The 16,243-nt window shown below is 40.7% G+C and overlaps 1 non-coding gene across 1 annotated transcript; it reads right to left on the reverse strand.

Annotated features, from left to right (window-relative positions):
* Positions 1-14,528: 14,528 nt before the first annotated feature.
* Positions 14,529-14,657, reverse strand: LOC116906427. Its single transcript, XR_004388688.1, has one exon. It is a non-coding gene; the product is annotated as a small nucleolar RNA SNORA18 (small nucleolar RNA).
* Between the last annotated feature and the right edge of the window lie 1,586 nt (positions 14,658-16,243).

Genomic DNA, 16,243 nt, shown 5'->3' on the forward strand with positions numbered 1-16,243 from the left:
TTTTATCACTGTTAGAATAGAAAAAGTACCTTTAAGCATTCTTATGGGTATGAATTGTGTAGATCTGATGAAATGTTCAAGTAAAGTCTTCTGGACTAAGGGGTTAATATGACCTGGCCAGCCCCCCGATAGTCCAGGCAGAGTCTAATGGATTTTAAAAGTCATCTCTAGCACAATTATTGGACGATCGCCCCTACTCTATACTCCTGTTTGCTAGACTGTCCACCTCCCAGCTGTTGCTGTTTGAAATCTTGCCCAGGTTACTTCTGCTCTGGCAGTCTGCCCTAGGGGAGCACTTCAGTCATCACATCTAAGGGAGACCTCCTGTTCTCTCTCTTTTTCTCCTCCTTCATTCCCCTTTCTTCTCCTCATGGTGATTTCTGAGCCTGATGACTGAAACCCTGCCTCTTCTATTGTGTAGCCATCTTTATTTAACCAATAGTTAAAATTGGGGAGCAAGGTTTACATAGATTCCCTTGGTGTACTTGAGGGTCTGCTCATTGTGGGCAACCAGATCTTTGGGGGCCAGTATTTAGAATTTGAATACATAGAAGCACCAGACCAAACGCCAACAAAGAGTTCTTAAGGGTATGAATTTTGTAGCTCTGATTAAATGTTCATGTAAAGTCTTCTGGGCTAAGATATCTAGTATATGCAGGGTTTGGTGATGCTGGCTGGGTGCCCTCTGTCTCATACACAGAGTGGAGAAATCAGTGGATGCGTGAGCTTGCGGAGAGACAGGAGGTGGTTCTAGGAGCTCTAGGTAGAAGGCAGATTCAGTAATTATGTGTTAGCCAGAAGTAGTGGTGCACGCCTTTAATCCTAGCACTTTGGAGGCAGAGACAGGTGGATTTCTGAATCCGAGGCCAGCCTGGTTTACAGAGCAAGTTCCAGGCCAGCCAGGACTACACAGAGAGACATTATCTTGATCATTCTCCCCTCCCCGCCACAAATATGTGTGCTGTTCTTGATTCTCAAACTCATTGGTCATGTGATTGTTGGCTTATCTCAGTTTCTCGAAACTGAACACGCATGTGGTACCATAATACCTCATTGCTATGTGGCGAGTGGAGTAATCTGTAGAAGAAAGCTTTAGCATTTCTGTGTTCTTGAGGGGAAAAAAAGGCAGTGGCAGTATCTGCGGCTGAGCCTATGAAAGGTTGTGACTAAAGGGTTTTAACATTTTAGCAGACATTTTTTTTTTCTGCAAGGACAAACTCCATAAACGGTCATGGGGCAGGAGAAGCTAAGAGTTCTACATCTTCATCTGAAGGCTGCTAGTCAAAAGGTAGTTAAATGTGCATGCTTTAGTGTTTCTCTCTGTGAAAATTAGCTGAAAAGAGAATTCTTTAGTATTTTCATAAACAACTAGTTTTGTATAGGCATTAGCCATATTTTTTAAGAAGGAAACATGAATGTTTACAAAAATTACATGATTTTTCTCAATGAATTCAGTACGTTCTGCTTTGGAGTTGCTTTACTTTTGGAAAAGAACAAAGTAAGCGATTCACATAATGAATTTACACAGATACATTTCAAAGAACACAATTCAATACGTTTCACCTGAAAGTAAAGGACTGTAGAATAAACACTTCCCAAAAGACAGTTAACGTGCATACCTTAGTTTTTCTCAAAGTGATATTTAGCTTAAGAGATAATTTCTTATTCTTTTCATACACAACGAGTTTTTTTATGGTCTCCAATTTTTAATTAGTTAATTAACTTATACATTGTTTTCCTGAGGTAGGGTCTCATGTAGCCTAGGCTGGCTTCAAACCTGCTATATAGCCATGGATGATGTGGAACTTCAGATCCTCATCTCTCACCCTCCATGAGTTCTGTGATCACGAGGAAGCAGCAGTATATACCTGGCTCCTTTTTCTTTTACTTATTTTTTTTTTACTGGATAATTTTATTTACATTTCAAGTGTTATTCCCTTTCCCAGTTTCCCAGCCATAAGCCCTTTATCCCATCACCCTCCCTTCTTCTATGAGGGTATTCCCTCTCCCCAACCACCCCTCCTTCCTGAACCTTCCCCAGCATTCCTCTATACTGGGGGTCCAACCTTGACAGGATCAAGGCCTTCTCCTCCAATTGGTGCCCCACAAGGATATCCTCTGCTACATATGCAGCTGGAGCCATGGGTGTGCCCATGTGTACCCTTTGGGTAGTGGTTTAGTCCCTGGGAGCTCTGGTTGGTTGTTGTTCTTATGGTGTTTCAAACCCCTTCAGCTCTTGCAATCCTTTCTATAATTCCTCCAACGGGAACCCTGTTCTCAGTTTGCTGCTAGCATTCACCTCTGTATTTGACATGCTCTGGCTGAGTCTCTCAGGAGACAGCTATATCAGGCTCCTGTCAGCTACATTTCTTGGCTTCATCAATCTTATCTAGTTTTGGTGGCTGTATATAAGTGGGCTGTGTACCCATGTGAGGGTAGGCTCTGAATGGCCATTCCTTCAGTCTCTGCTCCAAACTTTGTCTCCATATTCCCTCCTATGAATATATTTGTTCCCCCTTGTAAGAAGGACTGAACCATCCACACTTTGGCTTTCCTTCTTCCTTGTTATATATTGGGGCATCTTTTGGTTATATGCCCAAGAGAGGTACAGCTGGGTCCTCAGGTAGTGCAATGTCCAATTGTCTAAGGAATCTCCAGATTGATTTCCACAATGATTGTACCAGTTCGCAATCCCACCAACAATGGAGGAATGTTCCTCTTTCTCCACATCCTCACCAGAATCTGTTGTCACTGGGGTTTTTGATTTTAACCATTCTGACTGGTGTGAGGTAGAATCTCAGAGTTGTTTTGATTTGCATTTCCCTGATGACTAAGGATGTTGAACATTTCTTTAAGTGTTTCTCAGCTGTTCAATATTCCTTAGTTGAGAATTTTTGTTTAGCTCTGTACCCCATTTTTAATAGGGTTATTTGATTCTCTGGAGTCTAACTTCTTGAGTTCTTTGTATATTTTGGATATTAGCCCCCTATCAGATGTAGGATTGGTAAAGATCTTTTCCCAATCTGTTGGTTGTCATTTTGTCCTAATGACAGTGTCCTTTGCCTTACAGAAACGTTGCAGTTTTATGAGGTCCCATTTGTCAGTTTTTGATCTTAGAGCATAAGCCATTGGTGTTTTGTTCAGGAAATTTTCCCCATGTGATCGAGTCCCTTCCCCACTTTTTCTTCTATTAGTTTGAGTGTATCTGGTTTGATGTGGAGGTCCTTGATCCACCTGGACTTAAGCTCTGTACATGGTGATAAGAACGGATCGATCTGCATTCTTCTACATGCGGACCTCCAGGTGAACCAGCACCACTTGTTGAAAATGCTATCTTTTTTCCATTGGATGGTTTTAGCTCCTTTGTCAAAGTCAGGTGGCCATAGGTGTGTGGGTCTTTTCTGGGTCTTCAATTCTATTCCACTGATCTACCTGCCTGTCTCTGTACAATACCACACAGTTTTTATCACTATTGCTCTGTAATACTGCTTGAGGTCAGAGATGGTGATTCCCCCAGAAGTTCTTTTATTGTCGAGGATAGTTTTTGCTATACTGAGATTTGTTATTCCAAATGAATTTGCAAATAGCTCTAATTCTATGAAGAATTGAGTTGGAATTTTTATGGAGATTGTGTTGAATCTGTAGATTGCTTTTGGCAAAATATTCACTTTTTACAACACTCATCCTGCCAATCCATGAGCATTGGAGGTCTTTCCATCTTCTGAGATCTTCAATTTCATTCTTCAGATTTGAAGTTCTTGTCGTACAGATCTTTCACTTGCTTGGCTAGAGTCACAACGAGGTATTTTATATTATTTGGGACTATTTTGAAGGGTGTCATTTCCATAATTCTTTCTCAGCCTGTTTATCCTTTGAGTAGAGGAAAGCTATTGATTTTTTGAGTTCATTTTAAACCCAGCCACTTTGTTGAAGTTGTTTATCAGGTTAAGTAGTTTTCTGTTGGAACTTTTGGAGTCACTTAAGTATACTATCATACCATCTGCAAATAGTGATATTTTTAATTCTTCCTTTCCAATCTGTTTCCCTTTGACCTCCTTTTGCTGTCTGATTGCTCTGGCTAGGATTTTGAGTACGATATTGAATAAGTAGGGAGAGAGTGGTCAGCCTTGTCTAGTTCCTGATTTTAGTGGGATTGCTTCAAGTTTCTCTCTACTTAGTTTGATGTTAGCTACTTGTTTGCTGTATATATTTAGGTATGGGCCTTGAATTCCTGTTCTTTCCAGGACTTTTATCATGAAGGGGTGTTGAATTTTGTCAAATGCTTTCTCAGCATCTAATGAAATGATCATGTGACATTTTTCTTTGAATTTGTTTATATAGTGGATTATGTTGATGGATTTCCATATATTGAACCATCCCTTCATCCCAGGGATAAAGCCTATTTGATCATGATGGAAGATCGTTTTGATGTGTTCTTGGGTTTGGTTTGCGAGAATTTTATTGAGTATTTTTGTGTCAATATTAATAAGGGAAATTGGTCTGAAGTTCTCTTTGTTGGTCTTTGTGTGGTTTAGGTATAAGCATAATTGTGACTTCATAGAATAAATTGGGTAGTGTTCCTTTTGTTACTATTTTGTGGAATAGTTTGGACAATATTAATGTTAGGTCTTCTATGAAGGTCTGATAGAATTCTAAACTGATATGGTTCTGGGATTTTTTTGGTTGGGAGACTTTTACTAACTGCTTCTATTTCTTTAGGAGTTATGGGATTGTTTAGATGGTTTATCTGATTTTGATTTAACTTTGGTACATGGTATCTGTATAGAAAATTGTCCATTTCCTCCAGATTTTCCAGTTTTGCTGAATATAGGCTTTTGTAGTAGTATCTGGTGATTTTTGAATTTCCTCAGATTCTGGTGTTATGTCTCCCTTTTCATTTCTGATTTTGTTAATTTGGATACTCTCTGTGCCCACTGGTTAATCTGGCTAAGGGTATATCTATCTTGTTGATTTTCTCAAAGAAACAGCTCCTTTTCTTGACTTTTGTGTAGTCCTTTTTTTTTTTTTAATACTTTGTTGATTTCATTCCTTGAGTTTGATTATTTCCTGTCTTCTTGTCCACTCGGGTGGGTGTATTTGCTTCTTTTTGTTCTAGAGCTTTTAGGTGTGTTGTCAAGCTGCTGATGTATGCTGTCTCCTATTTCTTTTTGCAGGCACTCAGAACTCTGAGTTTTCCTCTGAGCAATGCTTTCACTGTGTCCCGTATGTTTGGGTATGTTGTGCCTTCATTTTCATTAAATTCTAAAAAGTTTTTAATTTCTTTCTTTCTTTCTACACCAAATTATCAATGAGTAGAGCATTGTCCAACTTCCCTGTGTATGTGGGCTTTCTGTCGTTATTGTTATTGAAGACCAACCTTACTCTGTGGTGATCTGATAGGATGCATGGGATTATTTCAGTCTCCTTGTATCTGTTGAGGCCTGTTTTGTGACTGATTACATGGTCAATTTTGGAGAAGGTCACATGACCGGCTGAGAAGAAGGTATATTCTTTTGTTTTAGGATTAAATGTTCTATAAATACCTTTTAAATCCATTTGGTTCATAACTTCTGTTAGTTTCACTGTGTCTGTGTTTATTTTCTCTTTCCATGATCTGTCCATTGATGAGAGTGAGGTGTTCAAGTCTTCTACTATTATTGTGTAAGGTGCAATGTGTGCTTTGAGCTTTAGTAATGTTTCTTTTATGAATGTAGGTGCCCTTGCATTTGGAGCATAGATATTCAGGATTGAGAGCTCATCTTGGTGGATTTTTCCTTTGATGAATATGAAGTGTCCTTCCTTATCTTTTGTGATAACTTTTGGTTGAAAATCGATTTTATTCGATATTAGAATGGCTACTCCAGCTTGCTTCTTCAGACAATTTGCTTGGAAAATTATTTTCCAGCCTTTCACTCTGAGGTAGTGTCTGTCTTTGTCTCTGAGGTCGTTTGCTGTATGCAGCAGAATGCAGGGTCCTCTTTGCGTATCCAGTCGGATAGTCTATGTGTTTTATGTGTTTTTATTGGGGAATTGAGTCCATTGATGTTAAGAAATATTAAGGAATATTGATTGTTGTTTCCTGTTATTTTTGTTATTAGAGGTGGAATTATGTTTTGTGTCTCTCTTGGTTTCATTGGAAGGAGATTACTTTCTTGCTTTTTCTAGAGTGTAGTTTCCTTCCTGTGTTAGAGTTTTCCATCTATTATCCTTTGTAGGGCTGGATTTGTAGAAAGATATTGTGTAAATTTGGTTTTGTCATTGAATATCTTGGTTTCTTCATCTATGTTAATTGAGAGTTTTGCAGGATATAGTAGCCTGGGCTGGCATTTGTGTTCTCTTAGGGTCTATATCACATCTGCCCAGGATCTTCTGGCTTTCATAGTCTCTGGTGAGAAGTCTGGTGCAATTCTGATAGGTCTGCCTTTATGTTACTTGACCTTTTTTCCCTTACTGCTTTTAATATTCTTTCTTTGTTTTGTGCTTTGGTTTTGACTATTATGTGATGACGGGGAATTTCTTTTTTTGTCCAATCAATTTAGAGTTCTGTAGGTGTCTTGCATATTCACAGGCATCTCTTTCTTTATGTTTAGGAAGTTTTCTTCTATAATTTTGTTGAATATATTTACTAGCCCTTTAAATTGGGAGTCTTCACTGTCTTCTATACCTATTATCCCTAGGTTTGATCTTCTCATTGTGTCCTGGATTTCCTGGATGTTTTGGGTTAGGAGCTTTTTGCATTTTACATTATCTTTGATGGTTGTGTCGATGTTTTCTATTGTATCTTCTGCCCCTGAGATTCTCTCTCCTATCTCTTATATTCTGTTAGTGATGCTTGCATCTATGTCTCCTGATCTCTTTCCTAGGTTTTCTATCTCCATGGTTGTCTCCCTTTGTACCTTCTTTATTGTTTCTATTTCCATTTTTAAATCCTGGTTGGTTTTGTTCAATTCCTTCACCTGTTTGGTTCGTTTTCCTGTAATTCTTTAAGGGATTTTTGTGTTTCCCCTTTAAGACCTTCTACTTCTTTACCTGTGCTGTTCTGTAATTCTTTAAGGGAGTTATTTAAGTCCTTCTTAAAGTCCTCTATCATCATCATGAGATGTGATTTTAAGTCCAAATCTGGTTTTTCTACTGTGTTTGGATATCCAGTATTTGCTTTGGTGGGAGAAGTGGACTCTGATGATGCCAAGTAGTCTTCGTTTCTGCTGCTTAGTTTCCTGAACTTCCTCTGGCCATCAGGTTGTCTCTGGTGTTAGCTTGTTTTGCTGTATCTGACAGTGACTTGACACTCCTGTAGGCCTGTGTGTCAGCACTCTTGTAGACCTGTTTTCTTTTAGCCTGATCTGGGAGCAGATTGCTCCTCCTATGATGGTGTGACCTGAAGTCTCCAGGTAGGTTGCTTGGCACAGAAGAGTTGGTCTTAGCTCTGTTCTCAGGCTTGTAGGCCCTTCTGGCAACTGTCTTTCAGCTCTTTGCAAAGGCAGAAACCTGAAGGGTCCTGCCCCTGATTCCTCCTAGGTCCCTGTGCCTAGAGGGCCCAGAGGTCACTAGGCAGGTTTCTTTTGAGTCAGGAATGTGGGCAGAAATAGTTGTCTCCTCTGAGCTCTCAGGATTTTCAGCACTCCTGAGGGTCCAGCTCTTTCCCCCAAGGGATTTTTATGCAGGGAGTTGTAGGACCGTTTCAGTTCAGTTCAGTTCTGGGCACGGGCAGAAATCAGCAGGTTTCTGCCGCTGACTGTTCCTATTTTCCTGCATCCAGAGGCCACTAGGCAGGTTCCTCTTAGGCCAGGAATGTGAGCAGAAGTGGGGGTCTCTCCTGAGCTCTCAGGATCGTCCACACTTCTCAGAGTCCAGCTCTCTCCCCCATGGGATTTGGGAACTGTGGGACTGGTTCAGTTCAGTCTACAACTAGTTTTATGTAGGCATTAAACGTGTGTTTTTAAGAAGGAAACATGAATTTTTACAAAAGTTATGTCACTTTCTCCAAGAATTCTATATGTTCTTCTTTGGAATTGCTTTATTCATGTAGAGGAACAAAGAAAATCATCAATGTCATGAGTTTCATTTCACGAAACAAAGGAAACATGTTTTACCTGAAATTAAATGAATTTAAAATAAGTGCTTCACAAAAGGCAGTTAAACATGCATGACTTAGTGTTTTTCTCTGTGATAATTAGCTGAAGAGAGAATTCCTTAGTATTCTCATATACAACTCGTTTCATATAGGCATTAATCATGATTTTAAAGAAGGAAACATGAATTTTTACAATAATTATGTCACTTTTTCAAAGAATTCTATAAGTTCTGCTTTGGAATAGCAGAGGCAGAGGCAGAGGCAGAGGCAGAGGCAGAGGCAGAGGCAGAGGCTGAGGCAGAGGCAGAGGCAGAGGCAGAGGCAGAGGCAGAGGCAGAGGCAGAGGCAGAGGCAGAGGCAGAGGCAGAGGCAGAGGCAGAGGCAGAGGCAGAGGCAGGTGGATGTCTGTAAGTGAAAGGGCAGCATAAATCTCATTTGTCTCCATTTAAGGACCCCATTTGTCTCCATTTAATGATGAGGTCTGATTTTTAAAAAGGCCAGAAAGAACCAGCTTCAGGAATACACCATATATCCCAGTAACTGTCATAAGACACCAGTTGTAGGAACAGACCATAAAATTCAGAACAAGATCATAAAAACCCCTGGCAAAGAAGAGCCTGGGGAAAAATCACAAAAAAATGGGGAAATATCTCAGAATGGGCCATCAGCACTGGGCAGCCCTATTTTATCATATGGTTGAACGTTCATGACATAGGAATGCAGACCACTGATCACCTGTGACCCTCTAACACCTACCAATGAAATTTTAGATCACTTACTCCTTTTAGAGAGTTCCCCTGGTCCCCTATAAGAAGGCCTGTGTGCCTTTGTCTGGGCCACCATTTTAGAGAATAGCTGACTCCCACATGTTTGTTGTTTTTGCATAATAAATGCTCTTTGTTTTTGCATAACATCCGAGTCTGGGGCCTTTCTTCAGTGATTTTCAGACCCTCACATAAGATCAGTCCAGGAGAGCTTACATCGTGAAACGCTGCCTCAAAATAACAACAAGAAGAAGAAGCCCAAAAGAAACCATGAGAGCAAAAGAACAACAACAAATGTTAAAAGCTTTTTGAAAAGTTCAGTTCTGGAGAGATGAATCACGATTGTGCCAAATTGGTTTATGCTTTCTCCAAGGTGAGCATGGGAACGTCAGTCATAGTCCATTCAACCATGAAGATGTATCCTGTTCCTTAAGAGGCGCTGATAGTGCCATACATGCCACAGAATGTGACAGATTCTTAGGAACTGGTCACATTGTAAACAGATGCGATTTCATGGTCTCAATGGCCACAAAATAAAATGTCCAAACACTGATACACTGACTGGAGATTATACGCTTGGCCAATCTTCCTCAGGCAATCTTTTGGCTTCCAAAATTGCCTTATATATGTTGAGTATCTTCAGATATATGCATCCATTTCCTTAGGATGGACTTTCAGGAGTTAGACACAAGGGGAGTGAATCAGACTAGATCAAGAGCAAAGGCCAAATAGACAGGTTAGGTTGATCAAGTCAGTGACCAAAGGGGCAATAGAGAATGACAGCTGACACACAACGCAAACAGCACACCAGAGGCACAGGGCATTGCACGGCTGCCTGGGCTGCAAGTGATGTGTGGAGTGCCAGGGACTTACCTGGTTTCTTGAGCTTTAGGCCAGTGCTGGAGGTGAGCTGTTCATAGGTCTCCATGCCATCTAGTGTTTAGTGCTTTGCTTTGACACGATGAACTGATAACAGGATAGCCCGTGACCAAGAAAACTGTTTCTATTTCAACAGACCAGCCCTGGATGTGACAAATCTTAAATTGTTCATAGTGAGATACAAACTGACATGTGAAGGTTGTTTTCATTGGAATTGTGAATCCCGAAGGCTTAGCAATGCTTGATAAGCCTATACATTTAATGTATATTAATTTAGGGAGAAGAAAAAGATTTACATACTAGCATATCTTTGTGAAAGTGATTATTTAAGTATTTCAGCATATTTGATAGAAACATAATGTAAAGAACATCAATTTAAGTGAAAAGAACAAAATAGAGTTAAGTAATTCTGTAGCCCTTGCTGTGAGGGCTAGGAAGAAGTGGGGCTGCCAGGGTCTGAGTACTCTACTAGTTCTGGTGTGTCAAGCTCCAGGGATACCCTGAGAAACCTGAGTGGATTAAACCCAAAGTAAGAAACACACATGAATATAAAAAAGAATGATTTTTCTCTTTTGTGTGATATTTGACAGTCTGTTACTGTCTTAGTTAGGGTTTTACTACTGTGAGCAGATACCATTACTAAGACAACTCTTAGAAGGACAACATTTAACTGGGGCTGGTTTACAGGTTCAGAAGTTCAGTCCATTATCATCAAGGCAGGAACATGGCAGCAGCTAAGCAGGCATGGTGCAGGAGAAGCTAAGAGTCCTACATCTTCGTCTGAAGGCTGCTAACAGAATACTGGCTCCCTGGAAACTAGAGCAATGGTATTAATGCCCACACCCACAAGGCCACACCTACTCAAACAAGGCCACACCTCCCAACAGTACCACTCCCTGGGCTGAGCACAGACAAACCATCATAGTTACTAGTTAAGGTTAGCATTAAAAAATCATTTGAGGGGTTGGGGATTTAGCTCAATGGTAGAGCGCTTGCCTAGCAAGCGCAAGGCCCTGAGTTCAGTCCCCAGCTCCGAAAAAAAAAAAAAAAAAAAAAAAAAAAAAAAATCATTTGACTTAAAATAGTTCAGTAGAGCTTGGAATACAGGCTGCGGAAAGAGCACGTGCATAGGCAGATCTCATCACCTCTCTCCTCCTTCCATGGATGTGATGGGGCAACATTCTGATGATGACATTCTGGGTGATGACACTAGGAATCATTGTGAGTAACTTGGCATAAGATACTGATATTCACTAATATTTAGGAAGATGAGTGAAATACATAAAGATATTTTATGCTGTTTTTGCATTTAAAGGAAGAATTAAAGAAAATATCATCATCAAGTACTCAATCAAAATGTGATCTCAAAAAACAAAACCCAAACAAAATAGGGTATATTTGAGGGAATCACAACTTATTTTAAAAACTCATGAAGGCATTAAAAATGTAAATCAAAAGATCAGCAGGGTATGGTGGGCATGTGGCTGAAGGAGAACCAGGAGTCTGAGGTTGAACTGTGTCCTAGCAGGACTGGCTAACCTTTAAAATCACAGAAAACACAGAGTGAAACCAAATCCCCGTAGTCAGAATATCTTGCCCCAGAAGGTACCAGACCCAGCGTTCCTTGAACTGCACCACGAAGTCAATGAACAGATACAGCTCGTAAGGAAATGAAAGACTGGGCCTGGAGAGTTGGCTCAGTCGTTTAGAGCACTGGTTACTCCCACAGAGGACACAGGTTCCATTTCCAGCACCCACATGGCAGCCTACAACCCTCTGTAACCAATCCCAAGAGATTTGACACTTTCTTTTGACCTCCACAGACACCAGGCATGGATGTAGTACACATCTATCCACACAGGCGAAATATTCATACACATGAAATATAAAAAAGAAGAGAAAGACTGTCCAAGCATTCGTCTAGAACAGTCTAAGTTGGCTACTAAAGCCAGGCAAAGGAAACAAACTGAGTCAAACTGAAGTAGTATAAACTGAATAAGGCAAAGTCATTTTTCACATAAAATATAGTAGTGAATTAAAACTATACAATTTGATATAATAGGATTTATGCAGATTATTAAGTAATTTGAAAATTTAAAGTGACTTAGATTTTATACACTAAATGAAAACTTCCTCCAAATCACCACCACCACCAAAACCATTTTAGATAGTTAAAGCCAGAAAAAGAGGCTCATTATTACAAGATTTGCAACATCCTAACAAATGCAATAGAAAAAGAATAGAAATGAATGGATATGTGAATAGACAAATGGTTGTGGACACCGAAACCTATTTAGAAAAGCAACATGAAACAATTGAGAGCCATTACCATCATTGAAAATATTTCAGTAGGATGATTTTACACACACACACACACACACACACACACACACACACACACACACACACACACACACACAAACACACACACACAGATACACACCCAAATACACACACACACAGGCACACACACACACACACAGGCACACACACACACACACTTACCAGACTTCAAATTAATCAGGGAAATTAATAAGGGAAAATTAATTCCCTTAATATAAAATGATGTAGCAGCCTCAGGCAGCAATCCCAGCATCCAGGAGCGTTGGCAGCAAATGCCTTGATCAGCGGCTCTTGCTGGCTCAGTGTTTTATTTTTAATCCATTTTTACATATTTATCTTCTCATTAAATTTTTATTTGAACAAGCGTCACACAACAGAGGACGTTTCTTGCCAAGCACTAATGATATAAATGAGTCCCCGCCCCCGCCCCAGTGTGGTCTGTGTACAGGAACACTCTAGTTCTGGGCAGACTTCTTGCTCTACACACATTTGAGACACGTGTTCAGGAAGACAAACAAGAACATACACTGTAAAAAGGCACACATGCGTGAGAGGGTGTGACAAAAAGCTAAAAATAAGGGGAGACCTTTGCAACCTGCTTTTCCCCCGTGTTACCCTGTCAGTGCTAGGTTTCCTGTGCAGAATTATTGTTGAACATTAAAGGTATTATTCAAAACTGCTGTATAAGGGATATGGAGAATACTGACAGACTTGATGTTTCAAATGAAAGTAAAAGGACATTTGCTCATTAATGAGCAGTTCGACGGCTGTGTGCCAAGGCAACTGAGCGCAGTGGCGGACACTTTCAAAACAGTCTCCAGAGAGCTGCTTTGTGATGTGACAGCATCACGGTTTTGTCGTTTTCATCTCAGGACACAGGCTGGGGCTGCAGTGAATGTAAGCACACTGTGACTGAATGTGCACTGCTCAAATAGCCATGTTCCTGACCTTCCAGAACCACTCAAAATCTCCCCACTTGGTTTATTTCCCCTAGGTCGATCCCAGCCAGAAGGAAAACCTTACAGAGGTTCCGGAGGCCCGCCGACAATCTCCGACTTAATAAATGTGAACGCATTTCTTGCTTTTACTACCATACCCTTTAGAGATGCTTTAAGACATATTTTATCATCTGAGTGTTTTGCACGCATGTGCATATGTGCACCATGGGTGTGTGTGTGTCCACAGAGGACAAAGGAGAGCTTTGAAACTATGGAACTAGAGTCACAGACAGTTACGAGTCACCATGTGGTTCTTCTGCGGGAGCCGTAAACACTGAGCCTTCTTCACTGAGTATAATCTTTTAAGATTATCAAAGAGTTGGGTTTTATTGTGACACTTTATTTAGCATTATTATCTACCACATAGCGTATTTGCGTTATTCACTCCCCCACTGGGGGGCCCTGTTGGTCCCCCCACAAACAGTCCCTTCTGATGCCTTTGTGACACATCATATATTACCTTTGTTTGTTCTCCCCTCCACCTCTCTTTAGATCATTTCTCCACTCATAGCTCTTTCTACCTTCAACGTGTGTGTGGGTGTGGGTGTGTGTGTGTGTGTGTTACCGTGACCTGGGAGTTGTAAGGTGAAATAAACTGGCTTTGTAGACCAGGGTGGCCTTAATCGCAGAGAGCCACCTGCCTGCCAAGGCGGGATTAAAGGTGTAGACCATCATACCAGGCCATTTTACTTTGTGTTTTTAGAAAATATCTTAAAAAATGTATGAGAGGGTGCTTGAGGCCAGACGACTGTCAAATCTCCTGGAGCGGGAGTCACGAGGTTGTGAAGCACTGGACATGGCTGTTGGAAACCAAATTTGGGTCCTTCTCGAGCACAGCCACAGCTTTCTTAACTGGGAGCCATCTCTTCGGGTGCTGCGGTTTTGACATCTTGATTGTGTCACCATGGAGAAGTTCGTCCTGATTGTGTTGTTTGGGGTTCTAAATGCCTCTTACAGAGGCGTCTTTCAGAGATGGGAGACCCTGCCTCCTCCCAGTTCTTTGAAGGGAGTCTCTTCGAGGTTTAGTGTTCATGGGGTTATGTGTCCATGAGTACCCAAGTAGAGAGGAGTCCATGTGGAGGCCACGAGGGCATCCTCTTTATTATCTTGAGATGAGTGTTTGATTCTGAAGCTCCAGCTCTGGCGGTTGTGAGCTCCCAAGATCAGCTTTTCTCTCTAGGAAAATAACTGGGGTTACAGGCACCTGTGGCTATGTTGGCTTTAACATGAGTGCTAGGGGGCTGAGCTTAGGGTATGCATACACAGGAGCTACCGGCCCTGGTCCTTGTCTTCCTCTCAGCTCCTTCTCCTACCTAGAGCTCTGGCATTTTAATCATATCTTGCAGTGTCTCTAATTTTAATCATATCTTGCAGTGTCTCTAAGTTATGCTAGGCTTATGTACTTTTGATGTCACAATGCAGCCTATCCTTGGATTTGTCCTCCTCGCACTAATCTCTTACTTCTTTTTAAGCTGCCTTGCAGTTCCTTCCGACAGACCCACTCAACAGTTCTGAGTCAGGCAAAACCACAAGTTACCACGTGAGGCGTTTCCAATGATGTGCGGCTGCCGGAGAAGCCCTATCGAGATAGACCCCAATGTGTCTAATAGTCTTTAATCAGCTTGGCAGTCTATTGGAGTTCCCCACTGTATTTACTTAATTACCAGAAATTAGGATCAATTGCTGATACTAATTTCCAACATTTTTGTCCCAGGCCATCTAACTTTCCTTGGTCTCCCATGTAGCTGAGTTCATTCACATTGCTTTCTCCCCCGAGTCCCCTTTTCATCTTGCTGAATTTCTCATTGGATACTGGCTTTTGTCCCCACATATCAGACTTGTTTCTTTAATCATCGTCTTGCTTGTAATATCATTGGGTCACTCATCATTTTTGTTAAGTAAACTTTTGAGATCTTTATTGGTATTTTATTTCCTGTTTTGTCTTTGAACTTCATAGCTGAGGAGTTGTAATCTTTCGCTGGAATAATTGATAATTGTCTTTTCATGTTTACTGGTTTTGTTTTTAAATCATATTTTTGTGTGTGTGCATACGCATATCATGGTGGGCGTGAGGTCAGAGAATAACCTTGTAGAATAAGCCTTTCTACTGTGGGTTCCAGGGACTGAACCCAGGTTTTCGAGCTTGTGTGATCTCATAGTTAGCTTTAGTTGCCAGCTGGACAGAGGAAAATACCTGGGAAGAGGAAAATTCAACTGAGGAATTGCTATCAGGTTAGTAAGCAGCGCCATCCCTAGGAGGTGGGCCTGGGCTGTAGGAAAGGCAGGTTTGGAGAAGCCAGGAAACAGCATTTTATTATGGCTTATGTTTCAGTACCTGCCTTCGCTCCCCTCAGGGATAGACTGCGACTTGGGAGTTTTAAGATGAAATAGCCTTTTCTTCTTTTCTCTAAGCTGGCTTGGGTTAGTGCTTTTTCACAGAAACGAGAACACCAGAGAATTGCTTTTATCTGCTGAACTACTTCAGTAGCTTTATTGTGTTTTTGTTTGTAATTTATGCATCCCACAGTTTGGATATAATTTCTGTTTTTATCTGAGGCTCTGTTAGTATATCTTGGTCTTGAGGGTTTAGTCTCCGGTACCAGCCATCGAGAAAACTAGTCTAACAGTGACTGTATCAAACTACACAAGATATAGAAACACACTTGATATTTTCTAATAAGGAAATTTATAAATGTAAAAAAGGAATCTGAAAGCATAAAGCTTTTTAAAAAATAAAGATAGTAAAAGTAAAGATGACCTAATAATGAAAAGTATGAATAAACAAAACTAGATCGCTAGCATGGAGAGTAAAAACGGAACTCAATAGTTTTAAGAACACACATTCACATATGGCACTGGAGAGATGGCTCTGTGGTCACTAACACTGACTTCTCTCACAGAGGATTTGATTCCCAGCACCCATATGGCCCTCGGGTCTGTAAGTCCAGTTCTAGGGAATCTGATGCCCTCTTCTAGCCTTGACAGGTACCTGGTACAACACATGTACACACCTAAGGAAAACACCCACCCACATGAAACAAAACACCTCAACAACCAAAAGAGTAAAAATACTTCTTAAAGCATAATAAAAAGAAAACACCAACCAACCAACCAACCAGAGAAATATAAGGGTAAAAATATTAAATGTTGGAGTGGCTTCTTCCCTTGGTCTTTGATAACTGGAG

Source organism: Rattus rattus, chromosome 7 (genome assembly GCF_011064425.1).
Source record: "Rattus rattus isolate New Zealand chromosome 7, Rrattus_CSIRO_v1, whole genome shotgun sequence".
In the NCBI taxonomy this organism is placed as follows: Eukaryota; Metazoa; Chordata; class Mammalia; order Rodentia; family Muridae; genus Rattus; species Rattus rattus.